This window comes from Glycine max, chromosome 14, assembly GCF_000004515.6.
Source record: "Glycine max cultivar Williams 82 chromosome 14, Glycine_max_v4.0, whole genome shotgun sequence".
Lineage (NCBI taxonomy): Eukaryota > Viridiplantae > Streptophyta > Magnoliopsida > Fabales > Fabaceae > Glycine > Glycine max.
The window spans coordinates 22,282,969-22,300,376 of record NC_038250.2 but is presented as its reverse complement, the minus strand read 5'-3'; positions in this window follow the sequence as shown (position 1 = coordinate 22,300,376).

Here is a 17,408-nt window from a genome sequence, read left to right as displayed (position 1 = left end):
ACAAGGTGCATTATTTTTGGCCAGGGTTGAACTTGGTGATTATCGTAAATCATGGTGAGGCTTGTGTTCTCCCATTGATGATGAAAATTGAGCAATTAGTTGTTGATTGTGGTGACATGGTTGTTGGCGGTTTTGATGGTAGTTGCTTGGTGTCTAGTTTCAAAGTGATTCAAGCTTAGGTTTAGGATTGACCCAAGGATAAAGCAACTAAAAGCCTTGATTTAGCGCGCGCGCACACACACACACATATATACCAGGGCACACTGGACTCCGGCTTACAAACCCCAGGTTTTCGAAAACAAAGAAACCGAAGCGGCGGCAGAGCCGCACAGGATCGGTGAAGGGAGAAGGGAGATGTGAAAAATATAACTTTGAATTTATTTAAATCGAAAGAAAAGCTTACAAAGAGTTTTTCCCTAGGCAGAGCTTCTCTCTCTAAAACCTGGTTTTGAGACTATCTGAAAGGGTGCCTCACAAAGGGAACGAGGACTCCTTTAAATAGACCCAAAATTTTACTGTTTCTACAGTGTCGGTAATGTTTACCGGAACTGTTACAAAAACTCTTTACAAATTACATTATTATCGGGTACCGAGTAATTAGTTACAATAATTCGTGATTACTACAACTAACTAATCATCATCTAACGATATACCAAAACAGTCATCCTCATTCTGGTAGAATGGGTAATCTTCTTGGTCATCATTATTTTCGGATGATTCGGCTTCCTTCTTGGGGGGTTCTTCTTCTTCTTCCTGTTGAAGTAGTTGGAGAACTTCCTTAAGATTCTGAGCAAGACTTTCTTTAGATTTTGAGCTTGCCAAGAATGCTGCAAGTTGAGACTTCTGATTCAGAAACAAAGATGTCTCTGGATCAGCAGGTCTGAGAAACTCAGGGTTGCTCTGAAACCAGTTCTTGACTTGTTCTGGAGCAGCCTTTGAGGTATCGAATTGTGACCACCACTTTACAAAGGCGTGTCTCTGCAATGGTGGATACTACTTGCTATTTTCAGGTTTTCCATATCTGTATTGCCATGAAAAAATCCATGACAAGGAAAACTGGAAAAGTATTTTAAATCTGCCGGAATTCTTGATTCCTTGCTATTGAAGAGCTTGCTGAATTGTTGGAATCCCTGTTGGACTTCTTCTGGAAATATCTGTGGAATTTGTCTGAAGTAGTTCCACCATTGGAGGAACCAATTTGGAAAATTATACACAGTGTTATTTTGGAAGTAAATTAGCCATGAATGCTTGAATTTACTATTTTGATGCCAGAACACATTGGTCCAGGCGTCAATGTAATCCCAATAATTATATCCTGTAGGGTCAAAAGGTGCAAAAAAATTTTGGGTTGGTTTAAGTTTGAGCCATAATGTCGTGGCTGTATCACCTTTAAGATCTGGATTGTGGAGTGGGTGTTTAGGTTTGGATCTTTGGGGTCCTTGAAATGTTTAATAGATACGGAGTTTGTATCTATTAGAATGAATTCATAGAATTTTCTGGTTTTGTTTGTGGCTGTTGGCCTATAATGAAATCCCGGGGGAAATACTTTGGCGGTTGCCTTAAAAGGATTCTTGTCCCAGTATTCTGGTTCCATTTGTAAAACATTGAAGAATTTGTTTTTTGAAATATAGTTGTTGCTGGGTTGTGGTGTTGATTCTTGTTGAGTCAACGGTTGGCTTGGTTTTTGGTTACAGACAGTTTTGGTCTGTTTGGCCTTTTGGATTTGTTTTTGCAGATCTGTTTCAGAATCATCGTCTGATTCTGAGGCCATTTCTGCCCAGGTCTTTTTGGCCAATTTTGGTACTCTGGTGAGGCCTATGTCTTCTAAGGCCAGGAGAGTTTGTATTGACCAGGCATAGTCAGCCACGGTCTGTTTTGTTGTTGTTGGTTTTGGAGATTCCTGAGTTGATGACTCAGGTTTAATGGTAGTTATCTAGGTCAATGACCCTTCAAGCTTTCCTTTCTGGGTTGATGACCCAGTCTGGGTAGGTGACCCAGAAGATGATGCAGTTGCCTTCTTGGTTATTGGCTCTGGTAGAGCCAATAGAACATCTTTTCCTTTAGTACTGGATCTTCCTCCTTTGCTGGAGGAGCTAGACACCTTAGGAGGCATCGGGAATTTTCTGTAAAAATTCACGAGTGAGGTAGTCAGGTAGAGAGTTTGAAGAGCCCTTGATATATTCTATGTTAAAATCAAAGGCGCTTAAAATTGCTTGCCATCTTGCAAAAATTTGTTTTGAGGCAAGGTTTTTTACATCCTTTTGTAAAATGTCTTTGGCTGATTTGCAATCAACCCTTACTAAGAATTTTTGATTCAATAAATCAGATTGAAATTTGGAAATGCACAAAACAATTGCTAAAACTTCTTTTTTAACAGTTGAATATTTTAATTGTGCAGGATTCCAATGTTTTGAACTGTATGCAATGACATGTTCTTGACCATGTACTTGCTGTTTGAGGATGCCACCATAACCGATGTCTGATGCATCAGTTTCGATAATTTTGAATTCCTGTGGAATGGGAAGATACAGATATTTTATCGATTGGACTTTGACTTTGATTTCTTTAACTGTTTGAGTATGGAGGTCAGACCAAGGAGGCGGATTCTTTTTCAGCCTATCATGTAATGGTTTGACAATATTGTTCAGATAGGGGACAAATTCTCCTACATAATTTAGGCACCCCAGAAATCGTTGTAACTGGGTTTTATCCAAGATTTGGTTAGGGAATTTGCTGGCAAATTCTATTGATCTTTCTATTGGGATGATTGTGCCTTGGTATATATTATGCCCAAGGAATCGTATCCGTGTCTGGAAAAGATTGATTTTTGATTTGGAGACTGCCAAACCATTTTGTTTAATAATATGGATGAAAGTCTGGAGGTGTTTGAAATGTTGATCAATATCTTGGGAGAAGATTAAAACATCATCAATGTAAACAATGACGAATTTTGAATAAGGATTGAAAATATCATTCATGATTTTTTGAAATTCTGAAGGGGCATTCTTCAGTCCGAATGGCATTACATTCCACTCATATTGCCCGAAAGGTACAGTAAACGTCGTTTTGTACCTATCTGATTCTTGGATTTGGATTTGCCAGAATCCGGATTTCATGTCAAATTTTGAAAATACCTTTGCAGAATTCAATCTGTTAAGTAGGTCTTTTTTATTTGGAATAGGATACCTGATCCATTGTAATGCTTGATTTAACGGTTTATAATTTATGACTAAGCGGGGTGTTCCTCGCTCAATCTCGGATTGTTTGTTGACGTAAAAAGCCGCACAAGACCATGGACTTTTACTTTTCCGAATTAAACCTTTATCAAGTAAATCTTTAATTTCTTTTTGGCAATATTGAAGGAGTTCTTCATTCATTTGGATTGGTCTAGATTTTGTGGGAATTTGTTTTTCCCTAAAATCTTTTTCATAAGGAAGATCAACAATATGTTTCTTTCTGTCCCAAAATGCATGTGGCAATTCAGAACAAACAGTTTATTCTATATGACTTAATAAAGATTGGATTTTCTCCTTTATTTGGGGTTTTCCTAGTTGTACTTGGATATTATTAAACGATACTTCTTCTTTTAAGAAGTTAATTTGGTTAATCTTATTTTCTATAAGATTTATATTTTTGGAGATTGGCTTAGTAGAAAAATTAAATATAATTTTCCTTCCTAAATAACTTGTAGTTATTCCTTCATTAGATATTTGGATAGGAAATAGAGCTCTTATGAAGGGAGTTCCTAGGATTACTTCATTTTTAAGGTTTTTTACCAAAAGAAAGTTTGTTTTAATCCTAAGACCTTGGTTTTCAATAATTGCATTTGATAACTTAAAATTAATTTTTAATTTTGAGTTGTTTGCTGTACTAAGTTTCTCTGAGGTTTTTTCAAAGAATTTTGTAGAAATTAATCCTTCTAGAATACAGTTTGAGTCAGCCCCTGTGTCGAATAGGGCCATTGTTTCTAGAACAAAATCATTAATAATTATTTTTATGTTTATGTAAAATTTTTGGATTTTAATCTTGTTGATTAATTCCATAAACATATCGTCTTCTAGATTTTCTGGTTGATTTTCCTCACTGTTGGTATTTTCAGAATCACTTTTTTCCTCAAGCTGAGAAAGAATGATCTGATGAATTTCTTGTTGTTGACGAAGCTCTTTTACTTCTCTTTTTAGATTGTTTATCTCTGTTTGGAGATCTAGGATAGTCGTTGGTTTGGTTGAAGAATTTTCTAATCTCTTGAGTATGTTACTTACATCAAACTTGTTGTTTGTAATAAAATCTTTTTGCCTAGGTTTTACCTCTAAGGTCTTCTTGAGTTTTTCCAGAAAAACCTTCTTTTCCTGGGGGTCAGGGATGGAATTAATTGCTTCAAACAAGAGATCTTGTTCTCTTGTTAGAGTATTAATTTGCTTATCATCATCATCCGTTGATGATAATTGGTCATCTTGTTGGATTAAGTTTAGATTTTCGTCGGAAAGTACGGAGGATGAAGTTTCAGTTTATGTTTCTTCCTCTGAAGTTTCTATGAGTAAATTGTTTATTTGTTCTTCGATTGTGGGTTCTAGGTTAAGGTTCCTTAACTTTTTCTTTAGTCTACAATACTTACTAATGTGGCCTGGTTTTCCACAATTGTAGCATGTTATTTTTTATTTTGTTTTTTGCTTAGGATTTTCTATTTCCTTACTAGTTGAGGGTTTTTGAGAGTATCTTCCTTTTGAAAATCTCCTTCTATTGGCTGATTTATGATCCTGGATTTCTTTCTTTGTTTCTTCTTTTGTTTTGGGCAGGTTGGTAAGCCAAATTGTTCACAGAAGGAACCTAAATCCTTCCTTGTTTGAGCTTTTTCTTTGGCTAATTGCCTCTGAATTTTGTCATCCTGGAAAATTTTCAAGGCTACCTTTTGAACATAGGAAATTAATTGACTGTAGCTTAAGTTTTCAAATGGAATGTCTCCATTGGAAGATTGACTACGAATTTTATCCCTAACCTTGTCTCCTAATGATCTGGGAAGACTAGCTAGAAATTTTTCTTTCCATAATGGTTGTTGACTATCTTCTCTGGTGTAAACCCTAGTTAGGAAAGTATCTCTGTACCACCTAAAATCTGCTAAGGTTCTACACTTAAGATTTGATAATAATTCTGCAAACCTATCTTTCCATAAGGATGGGTCTCCAATAAAATGTTGAGCTATTGTAAAAATTAAGGTATTGACAGCATCAGGAATCTCTTTATCATCGTCATTAGTAATGACTTTTCCGTTGAGATCCGTTTTGACTGCGCTGTAAATTTTTTATTTCTCCTCATTAGTGAGATAATTATCCCACCATCCTTTCAGTTGTCCAGAAAATCCTGCCACTAAGATGTCTATAATGGTATTTTCTGAACATTCGTGGGAGGTTTGGTAAGCCGTAGCTACCATGGTCATATGTTGGAGTGTATTCATGATATTATACTTCATTTGTGCATCTATGTTCCATTCATAGATGTTGTTTGCACTAAAACTCTTAAAATTGTTTTCTCCTCTTTCTTCTAATAGAAGGTCAGGGGCAGTTGGACGTTGATAATATAATTTGGAAGGTGTTTTCCAATGTTTGGAATTTATTGGACTTATATTCTTTTCCGACACTGATCCTATCTCAGTTGTGTTATCTGAGTTTTGGTCACTATCTTCATTTATAACATTAATTAATTTGGAGGTACTTCTTGTTACCATTTTGGAAGTATTTTCCGAGGTTTGGGGAGTTTCTGGAATGACCTTAAGTAAACTACCAATCTTGTTTAGTATTTCACTATGATTGTCACCTACTCCTTCAACTAAGGATTTAGTTTTCCTAAGTTCTCTAATCTTTCGTTTAGCTTTTTCACTAACTTTGAAAGGTTTGAACAGTGGTTTTTCAATTGGAAATCTTGGAGAGGTTTCTTCAACCGATTTTTGCTTAGGAACTACCTTAGTTTTAATGGTTTCTCCTAAAATTTGTAAATATTTATTGGTGTAGTTTGCCTGTTCCATTACGCTTTTAATATCTTCAGAGGTTACTTCCTCATTAATATCTTTTGTTTTAAATGGGGTTGCCATTACAGGTTTGTTGTTACTATCTTTGATATTCGGGAGTTGATATTTGGTCGTGGGAGGTAGTTCCGATTGGATCATCTCACCATCCCTTACTTGCTAGTTGGTTATAACATTTGTTGATGGATCACCTATGATGTCTTGCTTCCATGGGTAATCTATATCTTTTTTGATACTGTAAGCATGGAACCAATCAAAGAAAAGGACATTAACTTTGACCCTTTCGACAAATTCGTAGAACTTGTCTTGGATCTGTTTTCTGTTTGTAACCTTGTAATTCTGGAAAAACCATCTCCTTTGAGGCTCATTCGCCAGAGAATAAAAATCTTTCCTAAGGGTTTCCTTATCAATGCTAAAGTTGTCAGATAACATCATAAGGTTCCATAGAAGAGTATGTTGGGGATTGGATCAACTTTTGGTCGTCCTCCTGATCTTGGTTGTAGGTTGTTCTTGGTATGCTAGAAGTGGTATCTAGTCCTTGGAGGTTTACAGTAGGGAACTGGTTATGTAACTCAGATCTGGTTAGACCTACTGGGATTGAACGGGTTCTAACCGAAAAAGACCTTCTGGCTGACTCGTATTCAGACCTAGAGGCTTCTATTCTTGATGAGAAGGAATTTCTCCTATTGAAGGTTATTTCTACCTTTCCGAAGTTATCCTGTTTAATGTCCTCAATAATTGGAGCGGGTCGGGGATCAGACGGTGTGGCCTGTTAGACAAGTGGCCTCAGATATCTTAAGAAGGGGGGGTTGAATTAAGATATTCCAAACTGTTTCCCCTAATTAAAAATCTATTTCACTTTTTACTCAAGTTATGAATTCCCTTAATGACAATCTTCTTAAATATTAATTCAAATGAAAAAATTTGAATATGAATATAAAGCAATAAAAAATAAAGGAGATTAAGGGAAGAGAAAATGCAAACTCAGTTTTATACTGGTTCGGCCACACCCTTGTGCCTACGTCCAGTCCCCAAGCAACCCGCTTGAGAGTTCCACTATCTTGTAAATTCCTTTTACAAGTTCTAAACACACAAGGACAATCCTTCCTTTGTGTTTAGAGATCCTTTACAACAAGAGACTCACAGTCTCTTAATCCCTTAGAGAATGAGAAGAAGAAGAAGAACAAATCTCTCTAGAAAGAGATGGATTTTACAGATTGAGCACTCAAATAATTCCTTAATGAATTGCAATTGAATTGGCCAAGGAATTCTTAAGAGGATAAAATGAATTTGCTCTTTGAGAGGATAAACACTTTGTTGTTCTGAAAATCTCTGAGCAATTTCGTGTTTAAGTCACATATATATAGACCATTGGTGGTCATGAGTAAAGCCTTTGAAAAGTTGTGACTCTTGAAATTATTTTTCTGAAAATCCTGTCTGGTAATCGATTACAGTAATTGTGTAATCGATTACAGCTTTTAAAATTTGAATTAAAACGTTTACTAACTGTTGGTAATCGATTACCAAAATTGTGTAATCGATTACACAGTCTAAAATTTCGAATTCAAATTTTTGTAGCTGTTATAAAACGTATTTGGCCACTGGTAATCGATTACATCCTCTGCTAATCGATTACCAGAGAGTAAAACCTTTGAGAAACACTTTTTAATATAAATCACTTGGCCAAACCTTTGCTAATTCAATTAGGAATTCCCTTCCTAATATTCTAGTGATTATCTTGATGTTGTGACTTGTAATCTTGAAGTATTGTCTTGAATTTTAATCTTGAAAAACCCATTTGCATCAATTGCAACACATCATCATGATCATCATCAAAACATCAAAGCCAATTGCATCTACATGGCCTTCTCCATGACCCATTTTTCGGGGAGAGTTACTTCATCCCATTTTATTATTCTTTTTAAAGAGACGTTGGCTTTTGTCATATCGGTAATAAACAAGGTTGTTTCTCCCTTTTGTGGTTGCAACAGGACTTTAGAGGCACAAGTGTTCATGACCTTGTACTGGATCCTATAGATTAAAGCCGCTGAGATTGATCCTTCTTTCATGTCAAGGCCATGAAAGTGGATGTTTAAGAACAGAGAGCCGAGAATGTTTCTGTTCATTAGACTCACTGTTTTGTTTGGATAACAATTAAAATATACTGGACCTTGTCCTAGGCTGGTTTCGACTGTTCCAATTAAGGAATCTTCAAATTTATTATGCCTAATATCTATTAGACACATTAACACTGCTGCATCTATGCCCATGTCTATTAAGGGCTTGATGGCTACTTGTACACAACCGATGTGTAAATATTTATACTTTCGACTATGTTCATAAATTGAATTTTTTGAAAGTAAATGGAATTCTTCCCCTATGTCTTGCCCTAGAGGAATATTGTTTTCTACTGTTTTGATTATGTAGTCAAAGTTGTGTTTATCTTTAATTGTTTCAGAAACGTATAGTTGATTCTGAGGGATTTCTGGGATGTTCCAGTCATCCATGTTTTGATTAATATCTTCGAATCGGACTTCCTCATTGAAGAGATTGTGTTTAGGGGCGACCTCTTGGGTCTGGTTATCTTGATCATTTAATAAGTTTGAATTTCTGGAAGAAGTTGATGAAGAGGAATTAGACCGAAAGGAAATACGCGAAAAAGAACGCAGGAGTCTAGACATGATTATAAAATCCTCTAATATCTTCGCCCTCATTTGGTTCCATAGAAATATTTCCGTAAGTAGATACGTAACAAAAAATTTTGGATCTGAATTATTTTTAAGAAAAAACTCTTTTTTTTATTAGTTTGAACGGCGATCCTATAGCCACCAGTATGTTATGTCTTGATATTTTGGTTAAACAGTACACCTTAGCCTTACTGCCCTTTATCCGCCACGGGTCTTACTGCTACAGTACCATTCAACTAAAATATTATACTGTTGTACTTCCAGGAAGTACTGTTCAAACATGTACTGTACAAATCAAAATAAAATATTACTCGTACTATACAAGGTTTCAATTTTCAGATCCATAAAATTTGTTTAACATATGTCCTTACGGACAGTATTCCTACTTCCCCATCAGGCTCTGATATATATATATATATATATATATATATATATATATATATATATATATATATATATATATATATATATATATATATGACTCATATTTTCTTATAATATTCATAAAAAATAATAGAAAAAACATAGTTTTAATATTATAAAAATATTAAGAATGTAAAATATTTTTCAATCATACTTGATTGTACTCATGATGCAAGTCATCTAGAACAAATATTTTTTTGTATTACAATGTGTAGATATTTCTTTAACTCAAATACAAGTTTTTGAATATTTTTTAGAATTTTTAAAAATAGATGATACAATTGGAAAAGACCTTTTTTAGAATTTTTAATATTGGACTTGATATTAGTAACTTAAGAGGACAAGGTTATGATATTTAATCAAATATGAAATGAAAATATTAAGGTGTACAAAAAAGAATTTTAGACATTAACCCTCCATCATTTTATACTCCATGTGGTTGTCATAGTCTAAATTTGATATTTTGTGATATGGTTAACTCTTGTCCTAAAGCTACATCTTCTTCAACAAAAAGATGAAAAATTCTATACAAGATCATATTTCTAGCCTAACTCTTAAACCATTGTCACAAACACGATGGGAAAGTCGTATTGAAAGTATCAAAGCTTTAAAATTTCAAACTCCACAAATAAAAGATGCTTTATTAAAATTAGGTCAAATAAATAATGATCTTAAAATAAAAAGCGAAACTGATTGTTTAGCAACTTATGAGCTTGAAAATTTTGAGTTTTTGTTAAGTATGACTATTTGGTATGACATATTATTTGTTGTAAACTCAACTAGTATAAAGTTACAATCAAAAGAAATGGGTATGGATGTTGCTATAAAACAATTGAAAGGTCTTATTTCTTTTTTTGAAAAATATAGAGAAAATAGATTTAAAAATGTTATAATTTCTGCCAAAAAAATTGCTACTTAAATGGATATAGAATCTAGATTTTGTAAAAAAACGTGTTATTCGTAGAAAAAAACAATTTGATGAGAATATTGATAATGGAATTATAAAATCACCTAAAGAATCATTTAAAATTGATTACTTCTTGTATATAATAGATCAAATAATTATCACATTAAGAAATAAATTTAAAATATATGAAGATATTTTTTATTTTCTATTTAGCATTAAAAAATTGAAGTCTTTGGATAGTAATAATTTAAAAGAATATTGTCTTAACCTTGAACATTCATTAAAACATAATAATCACTCAGATATTGATGGATTATATTTATTTACAAAACTAAAAATTGTAAGAGAAATAATACAAGTAGAAAATGATACACCAATTGACATACCTAATTATATAAAAATAATTGATTCTTTTACAAAAAAATTTATTTCTCATAGAATAATGTCAATAATTCTGGTAAGTATTGCTTTCACGGAAAGAAGTTTTTTAAAACTAAAATTAATTAAATCTTATTTGAGATTAACAATGTTTCAAGAAAGATTGAATGGATTAGCTTTGATATCGATTGAAAAAAAATGTTAAAGGAAATCGATTATAATAAATTAATATAGAACTTTGTATTCTTAAAAGCTTGAAAAATAATTTTTCAATAAAATATTAATTTTTATTCAAAAAAATTATTAGACAAAAAAAAACTTTATTTTAAAATTCGTTTTAGACCTTTAAATGTGTTGGGCTGCCCTGCATAGGTTTAAGAGTGGTTGGAAGAAAAAGGGGGACAATGACAAACTTTAATAGTGAAAAAAGGAAGGAAATGTAAGGGAAAAAGGAAGAGAAACATCGAGGAGAAGAAGAAAAAAATAAGGTAACATTGTCATGTACTCGACAAAAGAGAATGCATACATACTATAAGTAATGAGTTTTTTTTTTTTCTCTTTATTTATTTTTATCTTAAATATCAATTTGATCAACACGATTATGTGATAATCTCTTCTGATCGACAGAGTCTTGAGGTCAATATTTGACCTATGCTAAAATAGCTATTAGTATCGACATTTGATGATAAGCTTCGAATTTTGACCAATGCTAAGTAGCATTTTTCATATAATAATCCTTAGATTTATAGTCAATTTGTCTTTTAAAGTAATTTTTAATGCATTTTCATTATGATTACTAATAAAATATTTAGCACTCTAGATTAACAAAATCTTTATATTTACAGGGGTTGTCTTTTTCATAGGCACATATATTCCGCTACCTATAAATCTAGCAATTCCTCCAACGAACAATGAAATAGACTTACCTGCGTAGTAGTATAGTACAGTTATTTAATGAACTTTGACTGCCATGTGATGAGAATACCTAGAAACCCACCTATCATGTAACCAAGTCTAGTTTTCTTATTCCAATGATTTGATTATGGATTACGGAACATCTCATCAAATTATTAACTAACTAGAATATTGATCACACGCCCCCCAATGAATAATTGGCTACCATTTCGATATCATCATTGATTGTCAACTGCTCTCAAATGGTGCAATGGAGTGCGGATCATGTTAAGAGTACCTCTAATGATATTCAAATCGTTAAGGCAATAATATAGTTCAGGTCAAATAGCTTTCTGTTTATTTTATGCACCACCTAATCAGACAAAACTAGAAAGCTCCATTTCCATAGATATTCCATTCTGATTCAAGCACCCATTTATTTTGTTCCCATTTGTGAAAGTAGTTCAATTACGTTATGGAAATTTTGCACTTCATTCCTACTTTTTTTTTTTTTTTTTTTACTGTAAATCAATCATAGCAGAAGAGAAATGCCACCAATCTCTGCCACCAAATCTTATTTATTTAACGTTGAACAATAATAAACTGTATTTCAACAGAAATTTGTAACCCTTTTTTCTAGGGTTTATTCATATATATTTTAATGCGAGTTAATTTTGGAATAATATTTTTCATGTGAAAGTTTTATATTTATCTCTTTTTTTAAGTAGACTTTTTTTGTAAAAAAATTAATTGAGAGACAAACTCATTTTTATATCAAGTACATGTGAAATTTTAACATGAGAGAATTCACACCTGATTATTATTTGCAGTTGAAAACTAAAATATTTTTTCTCATTGTTGCTTTCAAGCCTATAGAACTTAATCCATGTTACAACCTACAAATAATTCATTGATGTAATGGTGTATGATTTTATTGTGTTAATATGTATAGAACGATCCATTTAATTAAAGAATTTATGTTTGATTTTTTTTATGTAAAATTTGATTGGATAAGTAACACCTACGTACTATGAATGAAATTAATCATTGATTTAGTGAGTTGGAAAATACATGAAATCTCATACAAGACAAAAAAAAAAAAACAAACATTACAACCTACTAATTACCTACATAAATTAAATTGGAATTGTCTATTATTTGAGATTTACACAAGACAAAATTTATTTTAATTATTTCTTTTAAGAAAAGAGTATGGCCCTTTTTCTCTTAATGCATGTTTCATTTTGCATTGTTGAGAGTTGAGACACTGAATGTGCATTGAATCGAAAGTTAACAATTTGTTGCTTCTCATAGAATGCGACATAGGAATTTGTGAAATAATTAACCATTGGAGTAATTAAGAATCAAACGCAAACACTCAATTAGTTAACCGAACTAACCGACTAGATTGGAAAAAACAATAATTTTTTGGTACAAAAATATAGGACACATTAGTTCTTATTAATTTTGTGGAGTATAAATCTTTAGATGCATAGTATGAAAAGATAAAAAAATTAAGAAATGGAAATATTCGAAGTCGAATATGATATTGAAAATTTGCTGGGGGAAGTTACAGTTATCAATCAAATCACCACTCAAAAAGCATAATATTTTACTTAATTTGTTTAATGTATAATGTTGCAATAGTTTAAGCATAATTTATATTAAAAAAATACACACATATATAAAGTATTAAAATATAATTTAAATAATTAATTTGATTTATCACGATAAATTTAGTTTATGTGTGTGTGTTCAATCTTTTTTTCCTTGCATTTTGTTTTAAATGCTTCAAGAGAGAGGATTTTAAGAAGGAAGATTATATGATGCAGACTGAGCATAAAGATAGATTGAGATAAAATTCTTTCAATTTAACTAATAATTTCAAATTTAAATATTGAATATAGAATTACATTAAATATTTAAAAGAAGATCAACATGATACCACATAAATTACTAATAGTTTAGATCCTTTAAAAATATGACCCGAGTTTGATTTTTGGCTATGTGAATAAAATAATATTTATGGAAAAATGAATTATTCTTTAACTGATACTTGATTTTCTTAAAAATTAGTCTCATCACTTTTGAAGAAAAAGTTTATTATTCATAATTGTTCTATAACAATTAGCATAAGTGCATAACTGTCTCTCTTGAAAAAATATTTGTAGTTTAGGGAAAAAAATACGATGAAGATACTTATTCCTTTTTATCGGTGTGCAATGAAATAAAATAGAGACAAAAGGCTAAAATTTGTGGGTTCCATCATCCATGTGATGAATTTTTTTACACTCGTGTGGGCAAAAACGTTCTGGTGCAATGAAGCTTTTATTATTGTTGTGGGTGGAGAGAAAAACGAGTGACAACGTATATGCAAAGACTAAAATAACCCTGTTAAATAATCGGTTTTTCATGCATTTTCTTCTATCATAAATGTAGAAAAGAAAATTAAATATGCTTGTTTTCTTTCTTAATTTCCTTTTTTTATTTAACCAAATGTGTTGAGAGAATATTCTATTTTTCTTTGCTTAATTTTCTTTATATTTTCAACCCTTTTAAAAAATATATAAAATGTTACTAACTTTTCATATTTTTTATTTTCTTTCTTATAATTATTTTTTTATTTAATCCTCAAGTACAGGCTTAGCTGCGTGTTCCTTGTCTCTACCACATGACCACATGGCAATGAACTTATTATATATATTAAACTTGTGCACAACATTTTTCTCTTATTTAAGTTAAAGTTGAACGCGGATTTAGAAAATTAAAGTCTAGAAACGGATTAATTCTGCCACCGTTTGTGTGTTATTACTGCCACGTCACATGCTTCTCTTGGAAATTCTAAAAATGACTTTGTTTCAGACCATAAACTCGGTTAAAATAAAAAAGCATAGCAATAAAATAATTAAGCCAAGAGGTTTGAACAGTACAATTGTAGTGTACGAGGGTACCTGACCGTTAGGGCGGTTTGCATTGGAAACCAAATCTGTCAGAACCTATCAATGACTTTTAATCTAGCAATTAGCAAAATATATTTGATAATTAATACTCCAATGTACCGGAAGGATCTTGATATACAGAGCAAGATCCCACAAGTGGAAATGACAAGCAGATCAAGAGGAAAATATCAGCACCAAAATATTTACCAGATTATAATTGATTTATATCCTTTATTAGGAATATGAATAATTGGGGTATTGGGTGTCTGCCACCTCTTTATTAATACTAGTATTCTATTATGATTTTTGTTATCAGAATATTTCAGCACCTTTTCAGTTAAGAGTTTGTTAGTGGTTTGTTATCTCTATCATCCAAGTCTTATATATAGGATGATTATTGTAATACAGATATAGAGAAAATAATATTCAATTTTAATAATTGTTTTGGGAGGTCTCTTCCTGTCCTTGAATTCCAAGAACCATAGTTATTAATAAAATTATGAGAACATACCATTTTGGTGTTTTCATTGAGCACTATGGCTGATTTCACATGTTCCAAATCTCATTTAGATTGTCTTGAGGAGGCCATCACCAAGCTAACTGCGAATCAACTCTCGTTAACAGCCACTCAGAACTCCATGACTCTAAAGATCGACGAGCTTTTGCAGAAAATAGCGACTCTCGAATCTCACCCCCCATCTCCGACATCATCAATCACTCCGCCATGCGTTCCTTCCCCATTGCTCAACCCTCCTCGATTGAAATTAGAAGTTTACCGTTTTGACGACACCGATCCCTTAGGTCGGATCTTCAAGATTACTCAATTCTTTGAGTATCACTCCACCCCGGAGCTAGAACGTCTTACAATTGCCTCCTTCTACATGGGCGGCTCGGCGCTAGCATGGTTTCAGTGGATGTCGTGCAATGGCCAATTGGTGTCGAGGCATCGTTTTTGCAGGCATTGGAGACCATTTTGCACCAACTCAGTATGAGGACCCAATTGGTGCCCTATTCAAGCTGACACAGAAAGGCTCTATTGCTGATTACCTCTTCGAATTTGAAGCTCTTGCTAATTGCATCGTGGGTCTTCCACCCCCCTTCCTTTTGAGCTGTTTCATCTCAGGTCTTGCTGCAAAGGTGCGTTGAGAGGTCCAAGTGTTGCAACCTCTATCTCTCATTCAGGCCACAGGCTTAGCCAGGTTGCAGGAGGAGAAGTTTGGTGATCTGTACCGTCCACCTCGTGGTAAGAACATTAGTTCCACTTCTCATCCTCCTTCATTCCCACATTTCCTCTCTACCTCATGGAACCCCCCACCCACTTCCATTTCTTCCCCAACCACCAAGAACCCGTCATCTTCCCTTCCCTTGAAATGATTATCTCCAAAGGAATTGGCCAATCGCCGCGAAAAGGGCTTATGCTTCAATTGTGACAAAAGATATCACCGCGGCCACAAGTGCACCTCAAAGGTTTTCCTTCTTATTGCTAAAGAAGACGAAGATGCACAGATGGACCCTTCACTTATGGACCCACAACCTGAACCGCCTGATGAAATGGTTTTTTCCTAGGCCTAGATCAACCTCTACACCCTTTCGGGTCATTTAGCACAAGAAACCCTTCATTTAGTGGGCCTTATTTCGTAGCGGGAGGTGATAATATTAGTTGATGGGGGTAGTACCCACAATTTTGTACAGGAGCATCTTGTACGCGCTCTAGACCTTCATCCTCGGCCCACGATACCCTTGAGAGTCATGGTAGGCAATGGCCATGAGATTGAATGTTCGCGTCTGTGCGACCAAGTACCAGTGCAGGTTCAGGGTCACGATTTTACTGTTGATCTTCATGTCTTGCCCTTTTGTGGTGCTGACTTGGTTCTCGGCGTCTAATGGTTGAAGACCCTAGGACCTGTCTTGACAGATTTATAACGACCTCACTATGAAGTTCCTCCGCTCGGGTCGGGTCGTGGAGCTCAAAGGAGATAGTAATTTAGAGCTTCGGCCAATCACTCCACCCCAGCTGTGCTGACTGGTTCGCAAATAGGGAGCTAGTGGATTTTTCCACATCCGATTACTACCAATAGAACTTCCTTCAACCTAAATAACTACGGCCTCTGAGATTACTCCTGAAATAGCTTCACTCCTCGCCAAATTCGAATTCATCTTTACCAAACCCACATCCTTACCTCCCTCTAGACACACTAACCACCACATTTATCTGCTCCCTGACGTCGCACCAGTCAATTTCAGACCGTATAGGTATCCCCACTTTTAGAAAATAGGAGATTGAACAATAGGTGGAACTGATGCTGCAACAAGGCCTCATTTGTCTGAGTACCAGTTTGTTTTCTTCTCTGGTTTTGCTCGTCAAGAAGAGGGACGGGACTTGGTGTTTTTGTGTGGATTATTGCGCTCTCAACGCGATCACAGTGAAGGATCAATTTTCGATCCCCATCATTGATGAATTGCTGGAGGAGTTAGGAGGCGCATGCTGGTTTTCTAAACTCGATCTCCTTCAAGGGTACCATCAGATTCTCATGAAAGAAGATGATATCAGTAAAATGGCTTTCAGAACCCATCACGACCACTTTGAATTTCAGGTGATTCCATTTGGCATGTGCAACACACGCTCTTCTTTCTAGGCAACAATGAACAACCTTTTAAACCATTTCTTCATCGTTTTATTATTGTATTCTTTGACGATATTTTGATTTACAACCGCACTTTTGGAGGAGCACCTTTCTTACCTGGAACAAGCATTTCAGGTACTTCTCGAAGGCAAGTTTTTCCTGAAGTTATCCAAGTGCTCCTTCAGTCAGAAACAAGTAGAATATCTGGGCCATATGGTTTCATCACAAGGGGTTGAACCAGTCTTTGTGAAAATCCAAGCTATCCGACAATGGCCAAGTCCTAAATCCTTTAAAGCTCTACGTAGCTTTCTGGGTCTTGCGGGGTTTTATCGATGCTTCATTCAAGGTTATGCTTCCATAACAACACCATTAACGACCTTGCTAACTTGCAAAAACTTCGATTGGCCTCCCTCAACACAACTGGCCTTCGACCAATTGAAGATAGCAGTCTCTTCGGACCCTGTCTTGCGGTTACCCGATTTCTCCATATTGTTTGTCCTTGAAATGGACGCTTCTGGCATTGGCATGGGTGTCGTG